We start from the raw sequence: 9,179 nt of genomic DNA, 5'->3' as shown, positions 1-9,179 counted from the left end.
ACATCCTTAAGGGACTCCATTCTGCCAGGACAGGAGTTCACCTCCACTGTCAGTTCAACATAGTCCCTTAGTAAACTCAGACTTTTTCAGTTAGGATGGTATTCTAGCATGTAGTTGTTTTATCTCTGACTACTATTGTGCCACTCAACTTAGGATGTAATAATAAATGATGTCCTCAGAACCCACTCAACCAGTTGAGCACCAAACTCAGACCGATTTTCACCAATGGGTTTTCAAGAGGGGTCACTGCCGTATCTTCTCTCTATGAATGGCTTCAGGAAAAGCAGAAGAGGAAGTTGCTTCCATGGCATTATTTGGAAGGTACCCAGTCCTCAAATAGCTTTCTTATACTTCTGTATACAGCCTAGAACTTGTCCACCAGCCACAGGGAGCCATTGTGTTGCTAAGGACAGAACACAGGATTTAGATTCAGAAGACCCATATCTTTAATCATTGGCTCTGTTCCTTTAGTTTTCCTAACCCTGGGAAGGCCATCAGAATTTCTGAACATTAGTTTATTGTACAAAACAAATAAAGTGGAAGTACTTCTGATGTTTTACAGCTCAGAGAAGCAACTATGGTCTACAAAAATTAATTATACATTTCAAATAAATACAGATGAACACCTTGAAGGTTCCTAACAAATAGAAATGACAATATTTGAAGATATGGAAATGCTGATCATCCTGATTTGGTCATTACATCTTCTATATGTATTGAATTATAATACAGTGACCCATGAATAAGTACAGATATTGTCAATTAAAAATAACATGAAAGGTTTTTGAAAAACCTAAAGCTATGTTCACATATGAATTTTTGTTGGTCTTCATTAATTCAGTCCTAGAAGACTTTTACCTTCCAGAAACAAGCATTGATTTCAAATCTCAAAGGAGGGGTAATATTTTATGCATATAAGCTAATGCAACTCAAAAGTTGAAAATAAGTATTAGAGAAGATCTAAAGTGATATTCTTGGAAAAACTTAGATGCTGTTGTAATGAAGAAGGATTAACCCTTTCCTCTGAGATTAAAAAAGAGACCTCTTGTGACCTCTTTCTTTTTCCAATATACAACATCCAGATACCAAAGGCATAGTAACTTACCCACTCACATATAACTTCCATACAGCAAGTAGCCCATAAGAAACTAATTTGTGCCAGGCTTCCCTCTGCTTGCTGAAGAAGTGATAAACATATATTCCTGCCCTCAGTGAGCAAACAACCCCTAGACAGAAACATACATGTAGCATATCAGTTCTGACACAGTGCCATAAGTACATAGACAAAGTGCCGTGCAATACAGCACGTGTCAGAGTCTGCTTAATCCAGAAGCCTGGTTAGAGAAGATCGGCTCAGGGAAGGCGCTCTTAAGCATCAGTAAGGAGAACAGGTGCAGTAAGGGGCATGAAAGGAGATACAGAATGGTCCAGACCAGCTGAATAGTGTAGGGAGAATATGGAGGGTATAGGAGCATAATTAATTTGAGATATTGAAGATGAACTGGTGCAGACTAAGCACAGAGTGTGATGGAAAGTTGGAGAGGTGAATAGAATCTGCTAATAGGCTCGGTGTCACATTAAAATCTTAAGTCAGGAAGTAGTGGGTCACAGAAAGGTTTTATGTAGGAGACTGGCATTCACTAGTGCATGACTCAGAGTGTATTAATATAACTCTTGATTTGACTGATCTCCCTGCCCACTCACTAGGCTGCAAGCTCCACAACAGCTGGAGAATGTCCTATTAATCACTGTATCCCAAGTGTCCTGCATGTAGTAGGCACTATATTAGTGTCAATGGAAGTGAAAAAAACTTACTGTCCCTTCTCCTGTCCCTTCTTCCATGGCTCATGGAATAAACTAGCATGAAATCTGGAAGGTGAAATAAGAGTTTAGTAGAAGCCAGGACCTGCCTTACCTTGCCTCTTTCAGTGGGCAGAATCCTTCCATCCTTTCTCCTTCTGGGTCCTCAGAAGAGAAAAGCAACCTCAGGCTTTGCAAGATGATACTGGAAGAAGGGTTAGGAAGTCATCACCTGCTGGGTTTTCAGCCCCCAGTGAGATCCCAGAAGGCATTGCAACATCACTCCCTCCTCTATCTAAGGCACACAGGACTCACCAGCCTGAGCATCCCTTCCCAACAAGTCTGTCTTAAGCAGACATGCTCTGGGAGTTACTATCTATTAACCAGAGTTAATAGATGAGGTCTACTTGCCATGGTGAGCTACATGCAGACCATGAGCCTTCAAATGCAAAGAAGGCATTTCTTCCCAGAAGCTTGATCAGCTAGTGTCCTTGAACTTATTGTGGATAAAGCTGGTTAAAATTTTCATACTAAGGCAACGAATTTCATGCAAAGTTCTGAGGCATCCGAACCAGACAGGTCACTTAAGGTAAGTGCTTCTAGGCTTGATCTACTTACTCTTAAGTATCTGAAAAGCCAATATTTCACCTCTTGATACAGAGACCGTAGTTAAACTGAGGAAGTATCAATGCTGAGGTAAAACTGGTCATCGGATGGATACCGTGCTGAGTTCTTCTTGTTAAGTCTTCATTCTGTTTCTAATACTCCTTTTGCTTTTTTTTCTAAAAGAGAATATTTTTTTGATATTCGTTCCTATTTTTTTTGTGTGTGTGTCTTTCTGAAGCAGGGTCTCCCTGTGGCCTCAGCTGTCCTGGAACTCACTATGTAGACCAGTCTGGCCTTGAACTCATAGAGATCTGCCTGCCTCTGCCTCCAGAGTGCTGGGACTACAGGCGTGCACCACCATGCCCAGCTCATTCCTATTTTAATAAGGAATGATTACATTAGAAACCATCTCAGCAAAATCGAATCGTGTGCCTTGTTTTTGGAGAAAGTTCATGATAAGTAGTAACTCATACAGCCCTAAAGTGACCATCACTCTCAGGTGACAATTACCTGCTTTCCGACTACTTGTCTGTCCCCAGGAAATCTGATCAACTTCTAATGATCTCGCCTTACAGTCTTCATCTCCTCCCTGATTTAAGTCTTTTGCTTTTTCCTGTCACTCACCGCTTGCTGCAGTTTATTCTCTATTTGGTCTTCCAGCCCGTCTTTGCCTCTTTGTATGTTTCTTTGTGTTGCTCTGGCCTTTTCTAACATTTGTTCCATCCCTTGATTTCCCTGCTTTCCTTTATCCACCTGTCTATATCTCCATCTTCCACGTGTGTCCCCCACCCCTGGCCACCCCTCCCTCCCAGGTAGAAAACCATGAAAGCTGCTCGGCATGCCTTCTTCATGCTGGCTCATTGCTGACGTGCATGCCTTGCGTTCTCACTAGAAATCGCTTTTGCCTTTTGTTGCCAAACCAGAATCTTCTCAGCAGTAAAAATGTGGCTTATGAAAGCAAGTGCCTTGTAATTAAATAAATGGGTAATTTCAGTGTTTTTGATTTTTATTTTTCTTCTTAGGGGTTCTCTTAGTAATAGGAAGGAACAGATAGCAGAACTTTAATTTCTATTGATGGAGAAGAGAAAATGAGGTACTCTATATTTAGGTTTTATTTGGGTATTTGTGATAATTAATAAGAAGAGAAGGCAACATCTGTCTTAGAAATGGAGACTGCATTAGTTAAGACTGTTGGAAAAAGATAAGGTTGGCAAAAATACCAGCAGGGTTATAATTTGGACAAGAGTTAAGGAAAATCAGAATCTGATCAAAAACATCAGAGGATAGAGTGGTCTTGAGGAGGCAGGCTTCCAGATGAATGAGATGGTGATGAAATACAACCAATATAAATTGGTTGACGCTTTGAAGGGTCATGGAGCCAAGGAGAAAACAGACATATGGAGTCCAGACGAAGCCATGTCCCATAATGAGTCTCCCTGGGCAGGAAGAAGTTGGCCACTATTTACTGGGATTGCTGCCATCATCCCAGACCCGAGGCAGAGGGGGACTGCAAAGGGTGTGTTCAAGAAAGCAGCAGAAAGGAAGAGTAAGTCCAGCAGAGTCCCAGCGCTAGAGCAGTGGCATCAGTGGCCAGAGGGAGCGTCTGTGCGTATCGAGAAGACAGGGATCGGGAGCGCTGGCCCACTCATGGCAGACAAAGCTAGCAGCATTCCTGTCCCCCTTTCCCTCCTTCCCTCTCTCCCCTCTCTCAAAAAACCAAATATGTTGGTAGTTTCTGAATATTTGGATCTAGTGAAATTCCCATTGCCCTTATATTAGCAATCATTTCCACTAGTCCTACATAGAGGAGCGAGGATTGTCTCTTTGTAGAACAGAACAAATAACATCTTCACCAGAAGAGACTGCAGGCTCTTTGAATGAACTATTTGTCCTTTGGAATAAGGTGTGAAACAACCTAAAACCAATCAACCTCCATAAGTTTATGATACAAATTTTCTTACTCAGAACACTTTCATAACGTTTCAACACCACTGTGAAGTACCCGGGTAGATACTTTATTTCTGATAAAGCTTACAATATATTAAAATGTGAACCAATAATGAACTTTAGAACTTGTGACAGTCTCTGATTCGTCAAACTGTTTTCTTCTCTGACTCCCTCAAGTCTTCCCACAAAATACTTTTATTTTTGCCACTTTTTATGCTATTAGAACAGTGAAGTTTCTATCTAGTAAAATATCTTCTAAAAACACAACTCATGCCCGGTAAGAAGTAAAGTGTTAACTTTGTTAAGTCTTTATCTTTTGTCTGATTTTTTGTTGTTGTTGTTTCCTTTACAGATGTAGTGCGATATCATGAGTAAATACGGACACTGGGGATGAAACTCCCACATTCAAGGTTAAAGCCCACCCATTTTATTTGCTGTGTAATCTTGGACAAGTCATATAATCTTACAGGGCATCAATTTCCAATACTGCTAAAAAAAAAAGAGATTAAGACACCTGCTCACAGAGTTTCTGTGAGGATTAAAGTTGACTAATGTAAAATCCATGGTCTGGAACATAGCGCATGCTCATCACGATTGTATCACAGTTGTCCCTGTTGCTCCTCTTACAGCTGCTGTACATGTTCGAGCACTCACATTCACTTATCTAGGTATAAACTCATTATCATTGGTCTTTATGTAGAATTATTACAAATAATCTCCCGGGATCTCTATTCGTGAGAGAACCAAACCAAGCAGGCTTCATTCATTCATTTATCAGACACTTAATGCATACTTCTCTTTGTTGGAAATGTGTGTGTGTGCATGTGTGTGTGCACATGCATGTGTGCATGTGTGTGCAGGTCCGTGTGTGTGTGTGTGTGTGTGTGTGTGTGTAGGAGAAAAGATCCAGTGTCTAGTTTAGGGTACTTACATTCTTATAGAGAGAGACAAAATAGAAAGGATGAATAAAAAGAAAATACCAGATTGTGATAAGATACTTAAACAACATACTGTATAGAATGTTACTAAGGAATCAGAGATAACTTGGATTTGTGGGACACAGCAGGCTTTTCTGAGGCACTCAGATGATGAAAAGAAACCAGTCATGCAAGCTCTCTGGGCAGAGATGAGCAAATGCAGAGGCCTGAGGCAGAGAACAAACCTGACAGTTTTGAGGAAAGAAGACTTAATTAAGGAAGACGAGTTGGCGAGATGGACAGGGGCCAGATCATGAAGACTTGTGGACCATGATGAGAAAAGTCTGGATCTTATTAATTATTGGGGAAGCAATTATGGAAAATTAAGCACAAGAGTGACATTGCCTCACATTATAAAAAGAGTGCTGTATGTGGCATGCAAAGGAGAATATATTCTAGGAGGTCAGGAACAAAAGCAAGGAAAGCAGTTAGGAGGCTGTTGTGGTTGACCAGGCGGGGACAGAGGAGACTGAGGCAGGAGACATATTGTAGGGGTAGAAGCAGCAGGGTTGGGGGTTGGATTGGATGTCGAGGGTGTAATAGGGAAGTATCCTTGGCTTCTGGCCTGAATAACTGAAAAAAAATGCAATCAGTGGTGCCATCTACCAAGACAGAGATGGAGAAGACAGGGTATGTGGTCAACCAGGTTCGGGAGAGGTGACGGTTAGTCTCAATTATCAATCTGACAGCACTGAGACACTGGGAGATCAGTAAAGCATACTTCTGGGTATGTCTGGGAAGATGTCTCCAAAAATGACTGAATGGGGGGACAGTGGGAATACAGCACTGAATACAGCAGCTCTGTCCAGTACACTGGGGACTTCGGTGGATCAAAAGCAAAGGAACGAGGAAACCAGTCAGTGCATGCTCCATTCTTCCTGAGCAAGTGTGTCTGCTGCTGCTGCTGCTGCTGCTGCTGCTGCTGCTGCTGCTCCCCTCCCCCACAGACAACAGACTCCAGCTTCTTCAGCCTTTCAGCTTCGGACCCACACCAATGACTCTCCAGGGAGCTTCAGCCTTTGACCTCATACTAGAACCACATTTACAGTCTCTCTTCTTCCAAGGCTTTTGGCTTATTGGACTGATCAGCTACTAGATTCTCCAGCTGGCTCTCAAGCATGCAGATGACCACTGTTGGACTATACTCCAGTCTATACGTATATGTACATCTATTCTTTTGGTTTTGTTCTTCTAGGGGAACCCAATATAAGGGACGAGTGTTATGTTTCACATATCTGATCCAAATGCCTACCAGACAAGCATGAGGCATGGTTAAACACTCAGCCAGATATATGGTATACAAGTCAGGGCTAGCACTCTAAATTTACGAGTCATCCTGCAATAATGGTATTTAAAGACATGGGACTAGATGAGATCACCAAGAGAGGGAATAGATAAAGGCAAGAAAATGCTTTGAGACTGAACTTTGGGGATGCCAAGATTTAGAAGTCAATTAAAAGAAGACAACCTAATAAAAGGAAATTCATTAGGCCAATAAACAACCCAGTTTGGGCAAGACTGAGGCTGACCTCAAGCACAACAGGACTCGAGGTCTGTGGTGCCATTGGAGCACTGTCCATCTTTCTTACCCACTCTGTGTTCTTGCTCATTCTCTCCCCATCAATTTTTTAACCCAGCCTATTTTTATCTTGGTCTTGTCTTTAGAACTTTTGTTTGAAGGAAACATAACCACAAGCATCTCTGAATGCCACATTAACAATGCAAGAGAAAAGTCAGTCTTCCTTCCAACTGGAGTTTGAAATGTCCTAAGGAAGACCACTGACTTGCCCTGGCTGGGATCACACACCCATCTATCCATGGAACTAACAATCACAGGCAAGGAGAACAGAGTTACAGTAACTGACTGGCTGAGGTTGGTCACATGCTCCTTGGGGGTCTAGGTTGAACTTTCTTCTATCTGCAGTTGCTGAAGGAATCACGAGCTAGACTGCCTTTTCAGTTTAAGTCTGCCTCTTAATTATAAACTTTATGTAACTGTCCAAAGTATAGTGTAATATGGTAGCTTGTATTTTAGTTGTTTTTGTTTGTTGCCTTTAAGTATAAATAATTTGCTATTACCTAACACTTATACTGCAAAGTTAGGTGGTCATGAGGGGAAAAAGGAAAAGAAAAAGTCAGTGATCAAGAACCTTCTGTAGAGGGAGTGGAAGGAAAGATGATTCAGTGGTTAAGAGCATTTGCTGTTCTTGCAGAGGACCAGAGTTCCGATTCCAGCACTTACATGGCAGCCAAGAACTGTCTGTAACTCCAGCTCCAGGGACTCTGATAACCCCCTCTGGCCTCTACAGGCACCAGGCAAGCACATGGTGTACAGAGAGAGGGAGGCAAACAGTCATATACATAAAATAAAAATAACCACATCTTTTAAAAAGAAACCTCCGTAGACCTGGGCCCATCTGATTCTAGGGGTGGTACTTTCCCAGAGACAGTGAAGCTGGGCCTCCAGGACCAAAGGGTCTTCCCTGCAAACAGCACATCTCAGGGACTATTGGTGACCCCTGTATAACACTCTACCTATCCAGGACTCTTCCTCCTTTGCACAAGGTAAGACCAGAGGTGGGGACGAGTTGGTCCTTGTCAGTTCTTCTGAAATGGCTACCTTGTGAGCCACTTGGGAACTGCCTTTTTTATCTTAATCTGGACCTGTTCTCAGGTAATTTTTTAATTTGATGCATAGAAAACTGGAGGCATTTATTTCTAAGCTATATACCTCAGGGGAGTAAGAAAAAGTGACAACCCAAATTTACTAACCAAAAAATTGTGATATGAACAGCAAATTCTGTACCTTAGGTGGTGTATTAGTTACTTTTCTGTTACTGTGATAGAAACACCATGATCAAGGGGACTTAAAAAAGGAAGAGTTTATTTTGCTTAAGGTTTCAAAAGGGCAAAAGTCCATCATGCTAGGGAGGCATGGTGACAGAGGTGGCTAGAGTAGGAGCAGAAACTAAGCTCTCACATCTTCAAGCAGGCACAAGACGCAAGAAAATGACTGGAGATCTGGCAAGGCTTAAGAACTCTGTAAACTTGCCTGGACATCATTCCTCTAGCATGGCCACACCTTCTAAGACCCTCCCCCAAACAATGCCACCGAGTGGGGGCAAAATGTTCAAATACTTGGAGCCTGTGGGGAACATTCTCATTCAAACCACCACAGATGCCATACATGCCATCAGTATATTCCTACTGCTGCAACAAAGTGACCTCAGACTAGGAAATGTATAAACAACAGAAATTGTTCCTTGAAGTTCTAAAGACTGAGAAATTCAGGGCACTGGTGACATCTGATGAGGGCATTCTGCCTCAGTGATGATATTTAATAGCTAAGTCATCACAAGGAACAAACAAGCTCACTCAGACCACTTTTATAAGGATGCCAATGCACCTAAGTGGCTCTGCTGTCATGCTTACCTATGCCCCAAAGTTCCCATGGCTTAAAGTTTTCAGACATAAGGATTTTCAACATGTGGGTGATGGTGGGACACCAACATTCACAACACAGCATTCCTCTTCACAGCTGCTATTCGAAAGGACAATGAGGGATTCCTAAGGCTATCCCTGAAGAGCTTCCATTGCAATCTGCAATCTCTGAGACTCTTCAATCAAGTTGTCAAAAGTTGTTCTAGTAAGCTGCCAAAGAAAACATATCCATACCAAGTATCAGAGAAGATTTCAGACCACTCCCATTCCCTATGGTTCCGTTACTCCCAAGTTAGACTAGTAAACCTGGCCTCAAGGTTCAGAAATTTGCCCTGGGATTTATCAAGTTCTGGAGTTTTCCTCCTTTATAACTTCCACCCAAGAATCCATATTGTTATCATCAGAAGA

The sequence above is a fragment of the Nannospalax galili genome, unplaced genomic scaffold (assembly GCF_000622305.1).
Source record: "Nannospalax galili isolate Female #2095 unplaced genomic scaffold, S.galili_v1.0 scaffold265, whole genome shotgun sequence".
NCBI classification, from domain to species: Eukaryota; Metazoa; Chordata; class Mammalia; order Rodentia; family Spalacidae; genus Nannospalax; species Nannospalax galili.
This window is presented reverse-complemented; position numbering follows the sequence as displayed.